We start from the raw sequence: 15,230 nt of genomic DNA, 5'->3' as shown, positions 1-15,230 counted from the left end.
TTAATGAATACAGGGTGAGATGTGTGTCACCGCGAAATATTGCTGGACGAAAAGGAAGGGAAAAGTTCCTCGTCGACGACCGAAAAGAGTCGCGGGGGGTGGTAGATCGCGTGGCCGAGGAAGATTCTGGCCGTTGGCCAACGATGTGCATCGAGTTGCGGAATTAGACGACAATTTTCACCCACCTTGAGGATTTTCGACGGTTTCAGCCTCGATTTTTTATCGTCTGATCGCGGGTTACACAGCATTCCAGAACTGGGTCCTGTCGACGAGACTCCAAGGCGGCGCAAACCTCGTCTGATTTAAGGTGAAAGAAAGGAATTTGCTGGAAGCCAAAGAGGAATCGATCGACTTATGATTCAGCGGAGAACGTGGATGCGTGATAAACTCATCGTGAATAAATTCTGTCAGTAAGTTGAGAGGAAGATCAAGCCAAGATTGGGTGGAACGGGTTAAGAGGGCTGCGATAATTTCGAACGTGCAAAGAACGAGTTTCTAATGTATGTAACAAGAGTGTACTTTCTTAAATAACTACTTTCTTCGTCTTGACCCATTTCCAGCAGAAAATTCGATAAAAATTATAACGAGGCGAATTCCTATCGGAGAAACTCTTAAATCGTGAAAGAGAAACGAGTTTCAGCGTGGATGAGAGAGACAAAGCAATAAAATTTTTCTTGGAACGAGGAGATTAAATTAAACTGTACGACGAGAGGGGAATTCATTAAGAAATTACGAGCGAGAATATTCAGTTGAAGAAGAAATTAATTTACAACAAAGTATACAATCAGACGGTCTATCATTATAAAACTGTTTGTATGCTAGCGAGGAAACAAGTATCACATTACGATCACTATGTAGATCTTATTACTTCCCTTAAGTTTTCAAATTAAAAGTTTCAGGCTCTCTCTCTCACTCTCTCGAATACACGGTTTGGTTTCAATTTCCTCTCACGAAATCGTGGATGAAATTAAGATCATTTTGCTCTCTCCTCGGCTTCTCTACGATATTATTCTATTTGCACCAAAATGACTCAATTAACCGATCAACCAACCCCCAAAAAGAAACCGAAATATACTTAAAAATTGATTACAGTCATCGCAAGATATCACGCATCCCTCGCCCTTCCTTTCAGAATTGAAACAGTCAATATTGGCCACCAGCTTTCATTACGAGCCACCCCTTTCCTGCCACGTCTCTGACACCTCTTTTGTCACCCTTGCATCATCCACTCCAGGTCCCTTACAACCATCTCCACCCTCATTTCGTCCTTGTTACGTTCGAAAAGAGTAACGAGTTCACTGGACAGGTTGAATTACCGTCTCCAGGGTGGCGAACCGTGTCCTTGTTTTCCGATTCGTTGCGATTTCCGATTTCCGTCAACCGGCTCTCGCCCGCTCGCCGCTTTTCCCCTCTTGGCTTCTGTTAACCGGACGCGCGATCGCGCGATATTGCCTTTGCCTCCTCTGTGTCGCGCGGCGGCCAATCGACTGTCCCAGCCGTGAAAACATACTGTTCCATCACGGACCTCCCTCGCCGTAAGAAGATTTCCAAATTTTACGTCCGACTGACCCCGCTTTCGACGCGGTTTACCATGCCAAAGGGATTTATAGGACGTTACGTGCATCCGTCAAAGCGCAAGTTTGCTCCCAAGGATGAACCTGATTTTCCACGAGGCGAGTTGTCGCGCAGGGAAGTTGAGAAAAATGATTACAAACACGGAGGCGCGGGTATTTCTCGGCAGACTGAACGGAGGAACTTGTTCGTGGCGAATAAGCCAGGACGCGGCACGGTTTTATTACCGCGCAAGCTTCTCTTGTCCGCGTCGGATGCCTCCGATATTTCCGATGCAGAAATATTGGGATCGTACGCTGTATATTTATAAATAACACTCTAGCTGGCTCTGTATCGAACTTCCACCGCGGAACAAAAATATTTCCCGTGTCCATACTTTCCATTGCGAGCCGCTATCGTCCGACAAACTGTCCGGTGTATCTAATGGATAACGCGGGAATTCCTTCGAAATGGGACGGGCAAAGCCAATGATCTTAAAGGCTCGATGGTATCGAATTGGCCCTCTATATTTCACCTGGAAATACCTGCCAAATCCCGTTGGCTTTGCGAAGCTTAGGACTCGCTTAACGTTCGAAGCCGCGCACCCTCCGCTTCGAATGCAATTGCTGGGAATCGCGGGCTGCTACTCGCGTGTAGGACAATTCTGGGCACGATCGCGATTCGCGGCTCATTTCCTAGCTTTTGCAGTGGACACCATCGGAAATCCATCAAGCGAGGCTTTAATCAGCTACCACGTTCGATCGTGGAAACGAGTATGCGAAGATCGGAATGAGAAAAATGCTGCGATACTTTCTGCAGTAGCCACTGTGCTTCGAATGATTCCTAAAACGAAAAGAGGAACCAAGCTTGCTGGCGAGCAAGATTCGGACAGCATTGATTCCAAGTACACACAAGAGAAGTATAACCAGCTACAGCCAAGCAAGTAGAATACGATTCTGTTTGGTCAGCAATGCGATTGTGTACTTTGCTTGATCAAATATCTAGCATGCGACCGCTTCCGTTTGGTCAGGTACAACAGAACGGTATTTAACGAAACACGTTAACTGGAATCATACGTGGAGGATAGAATTTACCTTTTCGAGAAGGCTCTCTTGGTAATCACGCATCCATTACACGGAAAGGTAGCACAGTGTATTAATGTTAATCAACGCGCTGAGAACCGCGCCGTCAAACGTTCGCTGCCACCCGCAAAATAGAGGGATTGCGGCTGCGTTTCGCTCGAATCAAACGTGTATACTCGCGCGAGACCACGATTGACGTCTGCCTCGCGCCTTCCTGGTCCAACAGGATCAGTTTTACGCGCGTCAACGCCACGAGGAATCGTAAAACAGGTCCCGATGCGAACGCGCGCCGTTTTATCCCGACGATGCGCGCGCGTCGAGCTGAGGGTGGCGGCCGGTTGCGCGGGTAATCGAAATTTGCATGCATGAATGTCTAAGCGGAGCCGGTTGGAACGGAAGGGCGAATTCGCGCGAGAACGACGGTAATCCAACGATTTGCCAGGCGGAAACGGCTGGTCGGAGGAAGCGGAAGTTGTGTAGGATACCCGGGGATTCCGCGTGTCGTTCCAGCATTTAGATGTGAAATCATTTTGCGCGGAAGAATCGCCGCGACGAGGATACGAGGAACCAAGTGCGAGTCAAATCTCGAGATCTTTCGAGTATTGCACAAGCTGGGATTTAAGGGCGATGAGGAAGTCCCGCGAGATTATTGGAAACGTTTGCGACTACTTTCTCAAGCAAATATCGAGGGATACTTATCTCCTCCACCGATAACTGTAGGGTCGATTGTAGAATTTTTTCTGGCCGCAGTGGAATCTTTCACGAACATGTTTTTCAAGAGAAGACGGAAGGGATTGTTTTGAAAAACATTGTCGAGGTTCATACGCAAGTCTAATTCGACACTGTTTTCTTGAATTATGTATTTTTCATGTCTATTCCTACGCTCGTGCGGTACTCTCCCTCTCGCTGTATCCACTGCTCCACCCCGTCTTCCAGCAGCTTTGAAAAATTGACAAAAGCCAGTTCTGACAATTTTCTGCCGCGGGCTAATTTCAAGGGGCAGCTGGGCAAATAGGAAAGCGACGCTGCAAAAATACGTGGCCGGTACAAAGGGAACTTTTCTCGATTATTAAACTTTTCGTTAATAGAAAATTCCCAAAGCTCGTTACAACTTTTCTCTTACATTTTTGCGCGAAATAATTTCGCAAATTAACGAAATTCCGTTATTATTAACTTAAATTGTTCATTTGCTGGACGGCAAGTTTCTCGATTATTACGTTGGAGAAGCATCAAAGCGGAATTGTTAATGCCACTCCCTTAGTTGAACGCAGTGAGAAGGATCAAGTGTTAAAGGGAACGTTGAATGCCCAATAGCGCGTTACGGATCATTTATTTCTTGTGAATGTTGCAAGTTTCGGAGTTCAATTTCCTCTTTGTGGTTCCTCTTTTCTATCGAACGTTAAAGTAAATGTCAGCTTTGTCCTCCACGAAAAATCACTGGTTACGCTCATTATAACATTGTTGTCTGCTTGTAAAGCGGAAGTCAATGCTGCTTTCATTACCAACGATGCCTCGATTCTCTACGTAGCCTCTAATAACATTTATTTATGTATATATTCCTTTCAGACAATCGACGTTCACGGAATATTGGATCGTTTTACAGAGGAACGTCCGCAACTATTTTCGACTTTAATTCATTACAGTGAAGGTATTGTATATAGCTGGTTCTCACTAAAAAGAAGTAAATTAACATATAAAAGAGAGAAATATTCCATTAAGTAAATGAATCGTTGTCGAGTGCAATATCTTGTTCAAGTATTCCAGTGCTCACTGAAAATTTAATAGACTTAACGGCGTTTTGATTAACTTCGTTTGAAATTCCTTCGTTCCCATGTTTTATCCACGAGTAGCTGGCTTCCATCGTCCTTGTATTTTCCTTCGATTTTACGAGTTCCTTCGGAAAAAGCGAGGATCTCGCGGGCGTGCACGGCTGAGCAACAATGACAGAATATTTCTGGTGCGCGTCCGATCGGTCAGAAAACACTTGTCACGCTTTCTGACTGGTTTCGCAGGGAAGCCATCGCCCCATGAAAAATGCAACACTATAGAGGATCGACCAGCGTGGAAATGGCGTGGTGGATCGGGGAAGTTGACAACAGACGGGTATAAAAATCAACGAATCGACGGGAGTCTCCATTGTTCGCGGGTCACTTTAGCCGAAGGAATGTCACGACAGTTCAAAAGGGAAGTTCACTGTTTTTGCTCGGTGAATAAATCTAAGCGTGAAATGATCGATCATTCCCGTCATACTGAAGGCAGATACATTCTCAGCTATCTGAAATTAAATTAACCCTTTGTGCTCGACGATCAGCAAGAAATTTCAGTAAATTTGTCTCGAAAATTTTATATAATCTTCTTTACGAAGGCAATTTGTTTAACAAACTACATTTTCTTTTTCATTTTACACGTGTATCTAGTTAATAGACATTGCTGCCCATTGTTTAATATAATTTAACCACGAAAAAAGTTAAAAATTTTCGAATGAAACCTATTTAAAGCCCCAATTAATCCGTATTAAAATTATAAATAATTGAAGGCGCCATATTTACGAAAATAAAAATTGTTACTTAACGAAAACTAGCTCGTTAGAAGCTGGGGACCTTCCTCTTGAAAATGAGTTCCGAATCATCCCGATCCAACTTCCGGTTCCTGAGATATCGTCGTGTAAAGAGAGGGGTAATTTTTAATCGGTTACTATGTCTGTCCTCGTCTGAAGGACTCGGACCTCTCGCTCGCTCCCAGACACACTGACCTACCTCAATGGAGTGTCACGTGGTCTGTCTAGACAGCTGCCAGACGGTTTTTACTATTACTATCAGTGCGTAAACAATCCTTGAAAACCACGTGGTCGCGTTCATTCATAAATACGGCCGCCGTGGGCGTCAATGGAGAAACTTTGAGCGCTTATATCTCGGGAACGGATTGAGATATCGAGATGAAACAAAAACTGTTATCATTGGCATAATTTTCTCTATTTTTTAGGGTGGTTTCGATGACCAAATTTTTCGTTTTTTTTCTTGGAGCTATTTCGTAACGTAGATGCGTACAAATATAATTTACGTGGGTATTGGTGGAAGTACGAGTGATTTTAATTGTTTGCGTCGTACTGGCAAGGGGAATTGTAAGTTAAATCTGTGAATTCCTTCAATTTAGCGATGTAGTTGCGATGATCGTGAAACTCGAGTGAATTTGGCACTAAAGAAAATTTCCCTGGTCTCCCTTCGAACGCGAGCCAGAAGATGTTCGTTTCGAGTCGACTTTGAAACATTCAACGCGAGTACCCGAGGCTCTGCTACTTTTCTTCGAGTTGGCCAACTTTTATTGCACCATCAGGAACCAAAATTCAGATCTACCGTATCTTATGAGAGTTAAAGGTTTCCCATCCTTAGTCGTAACATTATCGTAGATCAACTCCCTTGTAGATTAACCCAGATGAGTTCGTGTAGTTTCCACTTCCGCGGTAATTAAGCTATGGCGTACCCTGAGCTCTCTGCTTCAAAGATGCACAGTAGACGCAGGGTAGAATGATATCGCGACGCTGACATCAAATCGAATTATATTCTCCGTAATCGATGGACTCAGACTCTTGCAAAATGGTACTTTTTACCGCGCGATCATCTGCACTTGTCCTCGTTAATTATGCGACTATTTAGAAACCATCGTGGCGTTTCTAAACGCGAGACAGGAAGAAACCAGGAAGGTTCTATATCAGGAAGTATGCGTCCCGTCGCGCCACCTTTTTCCGTTCCTTTTCGCCACCCAACGAAGGACGCGCCATTTGTAACACGTCACCCTCAATTCCCCGGGTTCTCGGGGGACCTCTGGCTTCACATAATTACAATCGTACAGCGGAAAGCTTCCGGCTCCCGGCACCCATTGTCCGCAACGACGACCGGCTCGCTGGTCTTTGCAATAATTTCATCTCCGCGTCGTTTCCGACCGCGTTACTTCTTATCCCGCGTCAACTTAATCGGACAATCGCCGTGGACGAAGCTGAGAACGGAACGAGTCACCATCCCTGTTCCACGGAACGAATCCTCCTCGTGTTAAAACTATTGTGCGATTCGCGTCGATTTCGTGCACCTTTAATTTATACGATCCGCGATATTACAGAAGTTGGCAAAGTCTGTTCGCGGTGAAGTTCATGGATTGGAGCGAGCATATGCTCGCGATTGTGGATAGGTAACTGGGGGACTTATGGGTTGGGATCATACTATCTAGAACTAAAACCCTCGTAAATTTTGTCGAAATTCGAATGAAGTCAAAATTAACCTGAGATCTCCTTGAATAGACTCTCGGATCAGATCGAGGTTCACGCGTGATTTTAAATAATTGAAATTGTTGCGGAAAACGTTGATCCGAAATATGATTGAAATCGAGGCTGCGGTAGAATTGAACGGAAACAGTGGTTCCCAGAAATTTGTCCTAAAACCATCGTGAGATTCACTGGAGCGTCCAATTCTTTTCTGGGAGAGCATCTTTTACACTCGAGCAACGAGGAAACGCGAAGGAGAGGCGAAATTCCAGCGGTATCTCGACCGAACGTTTTCAGGAGAAGCTGCTCCGCGACCCGCCTAACTTTTCGTTGATTGAAGCCGCAAGAAAAAAGCAGATAGAGTTCGGTGTAACGTATGCGGGTTGGGTAACGGAGCAGCGTCTTCGTCGAAAGAAACAAGAGCAAACAAATCGAAAGCCCTTCGACGTTTCTGGATATTTATTCAGTCAGCAAAGGGTCGTCGTACAAGGAAAACGAAACGGGGGAATGGATTTCGGTGGGGATGTCAAAGCTGGGCGAGCCGGTTCAGAAATCTCGTCGCGACGTTACGGTATTTCTGCTCGCGGCTAGATTGGCTCGCGAAGTCAATAATTTCCTCGGATTCCAATAACCGGCAGGCACCCTTTTTTCGACGCGTTCCGACGTCCGTTTGGAAACCGTAGAGCCTGCGAATGGAAAAAGGCGTCCGACTGCCGTGCGAGCGGGGATTAATAAAAAGAAAAGGGGCTAGAGAAAGGGGGGAGAGAAGAAACGGGAAGCGAAACAACTGCTGGTAGAGGTGATCGAATGAAACGAGATAAATCGCGGGAAGAATAACGCAACGGATCCTTCCGCCGCTTTTAAAGACGATAGGGTGTACCTAGGACAAAGAGCAGAATCGAATGCCTCGCGTTTCGTTGAATAGGAATCGAAATGACGTTCTCCGTTTTTCAATTTCGCTATACGGCACGACGCCGGAGGATGTCCTTATATTTCAATCGTACCGCTCGGATGTCAGACGCGAAAATAAAAAGCATCGATCCACCGCGAAATACATTCGTTCCAATCTATGTGAAAGTTTTGCTCGATCCTCGTGCGTTGCTTCCATGAAACTATTGGAAAACCGGAGTGTCAAACAACTTAATAATTTAATTATTCCTTATTACGCGTGGCTACGTTGTAATGAGGTTTTACAGGGATGGTTCCAATAATTGTGAGATGTTGCGCTCGGACTCCTCTCGCGTCGACTTTTCTTTGCGTCAGAAGGATCGCAGGATCGCGTTCTATCCGTGTACAATGCTCGAGCGTGTCTGGTTCTTCGTTCAATCTATTTGTTTCCACGGGAAACTTCTAATTTTAAGGATTTCTATTCTCTCCTCGACGTATCATCCGCGGAGAGGCGGAAGAGAGTTCCATCCAAGGGTGGGTGTCAATTTAGCAGCGTTCGAGGTATTCCCTCTGGGTTCGACTCTCGATTCATCCGGTTGATGGAAATCGTTAGGCTACGGGATCGAATCGCCATCCAGAAATTTCCAATTTTTCGACGCGGAAACCTGCCATTAAGTGCCGAGCGGTAGTCGAAAAATATGAAGAATTGGAGAACAACGGGGTGAACTCGACGGCCACGTGGCATAATGAAAACGTTGAAACTCTGGCAAATTGCGAATCTGACCTACAATTCGCGAAGGTTCCTTCTCGCGGATAAAAATTGCGACGACGATGGCGTGACTGAAGCAATTCCGTGTCCGAAATCTCGTCGAACGTAGAGTACTTTTCCCGAGGAACGATATTAACGCTGGTGATCTCGTTTCGTGCAACGTCAAAGGTATCCCCGCGTAGGTGAGGGTTGCCCAGGGAGAGCGAAAGGTAAGCGAAAGAGAAAGCTTTCTCGCGGCGCGGATAATTTAGATTTTCCCGTGAAAGCTTCGAGTGAATCGCCGACCTCGATTCCGCGTGGCCCCCAAAACTTTCCAGTTTACCGAAATTCTCGAGCGCCCGCCACTTATGCTCGGTTAAAATATCGTCCACGCGAAAACGGAGATAAAGTGTCGGTTCGGCCGCGAGATATAAATTAAACGAACGTAATCCATTATCGGCTGCGATCTTCCTCTATTATAGAATACCCTATTTAATTTGAACCATGTAAAATTCCCGAGCATCCCCGCCCGAGTATCTCCTAAAGATGTACAATATAACTTTTTAATGGTTACATTCAAGTTCCGAGACAGTTTAAATTGTTTCTCCCGGCTGTTCTTCATTTTCCCTCGTCCAGGACGAGAAACACCGAGTAATCGTTAATGGTGAAAGAATTACAGAATGTTACAAGTCTTGAACGAAGTCATTAGAGGGAAAGAGCTCGAGTAAAGCTACCGTCGATCTTAGAAACGCCTTAATTCTTTCAAGAACGTTTGCAGTGCTCTCGTGGCGACTGGTTCATCGATTCACCTGTTAACATTGCCCGCAGCGATTTTTTAATAACGCGTCGCGAATTCTTTGGTTCTTCCAAAACTGATACGAGTACATTTCTCGATATTTTCACGATTGTGCTTCGAGAATAATAAATTCCACCTAAAAACCGTCGCACCACAAAGACCGCCTTTCCCTGTCGATTTATTCAAAAGCTTCGACGTCGATTCCGCGCGAACGACCCAGCGCGGTCACTCTTCGAATTGAAACAGAAAAACGAGGACGAGGGCTAACCAAATTCTACGTCCATTCGAAAGAGCACGTGAAAAGGAATATAATGGTATCGTGGCGCACCGCGTGCTGAAGGTCCTGTGTTCCGTGCTGTTAATACGACCGCCTTTGTCTCGTCGTGCACGCGTCAAAGGACCGGCACATTTTTGAAATCGTGAAAAGGGAACAATATGATCGGGCGGTGCACACAGGCGAGAAATGCAATCCGAGCTCGCGAGAGACTTGCGCGAAACGGGACACGAGAAGAAAGAAATCAAAGCCCTGTATTGTTCCCACGCGGAATTTTCGTTATTAACAATTCCCTTCGTTAATTTCTCTATCCCCCTTCCCTGGCTCGATTTTTATTAAACTCTCGCGAATGATGCCCACAATTTTTGCGCAAACGCCTGACGACGAAAAGGGAAATCGTTTTCGGATCCTCCTCCAGTTCGCTCGGTTCGAAACGTACCACGTTTCACGTGTCTTTGACGAGTAGAAAATAAGCACCCGTCTCCCGATATGGATGAGACGCAGGAACGTTCGATTGGGTTCGTAGAAAAGGACTTCAAACATTTTCCCACAGTTTCAGTCTTCATCCCCCGCGTATTTGCTTCATCATTCGTATCGGTGTACAGTTGTAGCAGCGTTGATTGCAATTTGCACGGTATGATTTTTCGAATGACCATTCGCTCGTTTTTGGAGAATGTAAAAACGTTCGTTCGTTATTTTGCTCCCTGTTTCGTTTAAATCGCGAGAAGCGCAACACACTGTTACGCTACATGGAAGATCCTAATTAATAACGAATGGGATATCTTAAAACTTTCGCTGCTTCGTCACGAAGCATGAATCCGTTCAAACACCTCCAGGAGAAACAGCGAAGACGTCGCTAAGAATTTCATTAGCTTCACGAATAAAATATGCGCAAATTTTCCGCGCGAAAACCGGGTCGTGAATCTACAGCGAGTAAGTACAAGCGCAAGCCACTCGAGTCACTTGTAGAATCTCATGAATGTGTCCGATATCTTATAGCGGTATTCTACTTACTCGATATCAGTATAGAAGAGGGCGATTTCCACTCGACTCGTGCCTGACCAGGAATGGGGTCATACTACTAGCACCGGGGATATTGAAGCGCACCAACTTCCTGTCGAAAGAAAAGTATCGTTTCTAGTATTATACGTAGGAACAATGATACGACGTCGAACATTGTACACGGAATATGAAATTATTTTCATTTTAATGCAAAGAGCAAAACTTGTATGAAACAGATTTTTAAGTGGAACGATCAAATTAGTCTTAAATGATCGCGAACGTTTCCACAATTCCTTTGCTCTTTCGCATTTCATTTATGGTATTACACAGTGGTGTTCCATTTCTTAGATCCATCCCACGAAACTTCAAAACGGTCGGTAGTTTAAAAACGGTCGCGGGGCAATTCGTCTGAAGATAAGTTCGATTACGGGGATGTAATGGCCCCCCAGACTCTCGAGTTAATCAAAGTTTCTGCCACGTCGAAGACGGAAAATATCACGGGCAACAAACCGCGTTATCTCAGCGGCGCGACGTCGACCGAGCGAGCGAATTATTCATAGCCGCGAGAAGAAGCGATCGCGCGATGTATTATTCCCGATTTGTCGGCGAGGCTGGTGAGAAAGAAACGGGCGGCGACCGTTTCCAGAAGTAGCGATATCGAGCAAGCTCTTTGTGGATACGTAAAAATACGGTTACTGGCTGCGCGATGACAGTTCGATTTCCTTTTCCCCTTGCCGCGGTCCACCCGAAATGCGTGCACGAAAAGGTCCGCCAACCTCGAGGATCTTGTGCCCTACTTTACTCCACCTCCTCGTAGCTCTTAAAGGAGAAAAGGAAACCCAGAAACGCTCGTTTCTGAGCTCTGAACCGAAATTACTGAAGCCACGACGTCGATGCGTTAATTTTCAGCAGCCTTTTAACGGGCGGAATCGTTCGATAGGAATTGGGGAATATTGGGAACTAGTAAACAATGTTAAGCTTCCTACGTGCCCAGAAATTCTGTGAGTCACGGAATTTATACCCTTGGATTATTAGCAAAGAAATAATTTTGTTGAAATTGAACTAGAGAAATCCCGCGGGATTAAGCTAGCAGCGTTTAACTGAAAAATGGATGGAATTATTAAAATGTCTGACGCAGACAGTAATGGCCTCGCGATAAAATAATATTTTTTATTTCATAGTTACGGTGTAACGTAAGATAATCCAGTTTTTACTGTCTCAGTGCGTCGCGGAGATAGTAACCTAGGATATAAGCAACGGGTGCAAAGAATTGCAAGGATCGTGATCCTCGTCCTCCTCTACTTCAGCGCTACTGGCTTGGACAGAGAAAATCTTCGTAACTCCGGGACAACACAACCTCAGAGATATTTCTGCGCGACGTATACATAAATTCAGCATGAGAAATGTTCGAGACGCTTACCATTTCCAAACCGGACGGAACAGCGAGACAGCCAAAAAGAGGAACGCGCGAATGTTTTAAATATCGACGTAGAATCGAAACGGCCACGCGTGGATAAACTCGACGAATCGCTCGACGACTAAGAACTATCGTAGAATATCGAATCGAAGTCGCGAGACCGTGCGACTGCGTGTCGTAATTCTCCGTGGCCTAAAATTGGAGAGGAGCGGAACTTCTCGAAAAGCATCTGGAGAATCAACTCCAAAGCGATCCCAAGTGTACGGCGAGTTTACGTAAGAAACTTCCTCCGGTAACGAGCGAGAAAAGTTGCCATTCTCGATGTCTGAAAACGTTGCCCAACAATTTATACCCGCCAATAACTATCAGCATCGTTTCATCTGTCCGCGTCAATTTTTCTCGAGCGTGAAATTTCCAATGGAAATTTGACGCGACCGAATTTCCACTGGGACGTATGAATGTCGTGAATTATTGAAATTTTAAACTGTGGATCGATGATCCAGCGGTACACGGACGAAAGGATCGTCGAGGACGGTTCGACGATGCTTGATTTATGGCCCGAGAAAGGGTTGATAATCAGTTCCGCCTTGGAGCGAGGGATCCCGCTCGAAAGCGTCCGAGCAGGGTGTCCAAAGCATTCGTTCGGTTGGCCGCGACCAGGCGCAGAGAATTTGAGAGCGTGAACCAACAAACGGGATCCCACTCCTCGCTCTTGCAGATGTTCCCACTCGACTTCCCGTTTCCGAACCCCGTTTTTATCCAAGACAAAGTGCATCCGGAATCCGGTTGAATCAACACGGAATCGCGAATTTCCCGTCCCGCTAACACGCGATTCTTCTTTCTTGGCTTCGAATCGGCCCTGATCACGATCGCTTTGCACTCGTTACCATTGATTAGTGGTCGTCCTCGGAATCTCATCGATAAAATTGGCAAAATCGAAGAATCGTACATTTCTCCTGTATCTTTTACATAATCGCAGAGAAAAATTATTACTAAATATGTGAACGAAGCTTAAAATTTCAATGCACAATGCCAACGGAGGGGAGTGAGAATTCGATCAAATTTCCTTTGGACAGAATTCACGTCACGATTCTTCTATTGTATTGTTCGAGAGTTAGAAGCAATGAGGGATTCATTATAATGAAATTTTAATTAAAACGTCCAACGGGTGGTATGGATGGGATGGGTGAAACGGGTGGGGCAACTACGTTCTATCCAACAAGTGGAATGAAACATTGCTAGGGCTGAGAAATGCACCCTGGCCTAACCGCGCGTCCGACTAGACGAGTAGAATAAAATCTTACATTTGCAGGTATAGGCGAGCCACGTCTCACCGAACAAGTAAAATAAACCTGCGCTTAGTCGGGCTAGAAGAATGGAACCGTGCTAGGCGGGATGAGCGGAAGAGAACCGCCTCTAAAGTCTGAAGGAATGATTACCATAGTAATCGTGACAATGGAATACGTACATTGTTGGTCGTAGAAAATATGAGAGCATTCGCAATGCATTTTTAACGATTCTTCGTTACACGATATAAATTAACATCGTTGAACAATTTTTTTGTTAAGTTAGAGAAACGATCATGTCTCGCAGATACAAGAACCGACCAAGTTTTGGCCATTAGCTAGGAAACCTCATTGGAACGGTCCCGCGGTACATAATTGAATTTTATAACCACTGCCATGGCGAAAGTGGAACAAATAAACATGGGAACTGTCAAAGACTAGGTCAACGAGATATTCGATGTCTGCTCGCGTTTCTTGCCGATCCGACCGCGGGTATAACCAAATTAAATTCGCGAGCAAGGTTTCGGTCCGCCGGCTGCTTCCAGATTCTGTTTACCTTTCATTCCGCTTCCGCGTGGCCGGTCGTTTAATTAAAATTCTCACCTCCGGAATCGGAGTGATTAAACCGTAGATCCCAAATTGAAACGTTGGAATTAACCATGAGCTTCGACGAGCGGCGTCATTCAATTTCATACTTTAATTTACGTACGACGATCTTCGCGCCCGCGTGATCAGGATCGCGACACTGGATTCGGTCGAACGTTTGTCACTGATTTTCAAGAGCTATTCACACGTTTTCCAGTTTTGTGCCCGAAACAAGCAGAGAATGAAGAGGGAAAAAGAAACGAGCAACTGTGTTGTGGCTTAAAATTGGATACGAGGGAATTGAAACCGGTTTCGTATGTCTGCGTGCTGGATACACGTGCGTGACACCTGAATTAGTTTAATTAATTTTACGTTTCTCGGGACTTGAAGTTGGACTGCATATGCTGCGGTTATAAAATAATTATGTAGAAGCTAAACACGACAAAATACGATACAATACAATTCTAATATAATATTTCAATGCTACCTAGATTAATATATTCGGTAGTATGTAATTTTTACGAGGACCGAGTCAAACGAAACAATTTTCAATAAAATATTCGATAATTGATGGAAATTACCTTGTAACAGTATGAATCTAAGTTTAATTTGTAAAAAATGTATTAAAAAATATGTATGATATTGCAGCAATATGCAAGGAGCATAATTTTACAATAAAAATATGAAAATTAAAAAATTACGGGCCGTTATAGCAAGAAAATTGATTTTGTTAACTCGCGACCATCAGGAGGGTGGGAGGTCGATGGTAGTGGGAGTGAGTGTATAAAAGCAGTGCGAGACTGTTAAGAGCCTTTTGGTTCTCCGGACGTCGGAGTGAGAAGATCATGGTGAGGGTGGGGTTGGTTGCTTCTGGTGGCTGATTGTGGACGAGCCAAGGGTAGTGGACACTTGTGGGTGACTGTCAATGATGGTGGACACTTGTGGGTGACTGTCAATGATGGTGGACAGTTGTGGACGGTGGTGGAGTAGCCAAGGGTAGTGGACACTTGTGGACACTTGTGGACACTTGTGGACATTTGTGGATGGTTGTGGATACTTGTGGACACTTGTGGACGGTTGTGGATACTTGTGCACACTTGTGGACACTTGTGGATACTTGTGGATACTTGTGGACACTTGTGGACACTGTGGACGATTGTGGATACTTGTGGACACTTGTGAACACTTGTGGACACTTGTGGACACTTGTGGACACTTGTGGACACTTGTGGACACTTGTGGACACTTATGGACGGTTGTGGATACTTGTGGACACTTGTGGGCGGTTGTGGACGGAGGTGGATACTGGGGACGATTGTGAATGGAGGTGGACAGTAGTGGACTGT

General features: G+C 45.1%; 1 protein-coding gene across 1 annotated transcript in view; it reads right to left on the bottom strand.

The window, feature by feature from the left end:
• The window catches only part of Nmdar2 (glutamate ionotropic receptor NMDA type subunit 2), a 116,370-nt gene extending 105,747 nt beyond the window's left edge, over positions 1-10,623 (bottom strand). The window contains exon 1 of the mRNA XM_076907897.1: positions 10,609-10,623. The gene's annotated coding sequence lies outside the window, so the exon portion shown is untranslated. The remainder of the gene's footprint in view (positions 1-10,608) is intronic.
• Positions 10,624-15,230: the final 4,607 nt, after the last annotated feature.

This window comes from Xylocopa sonorina, chromosome 17 (assembly GCF_050948175.1).
Source record: "Xylocopa sonorina isolate GNS202 chromosome 17, iyXylSono1_principal, whole genome shotgun sequence".
NCBI classification, from domain to species: Eukaryota; Metazoa; Arthropoda; class Insecta; order Hymenoptera; family Apidae; genus Xylocopa; species Xylocopa sonorina.
This window is presented reverse-complemented; position numbering and strand designations above follow the sequence as displayed.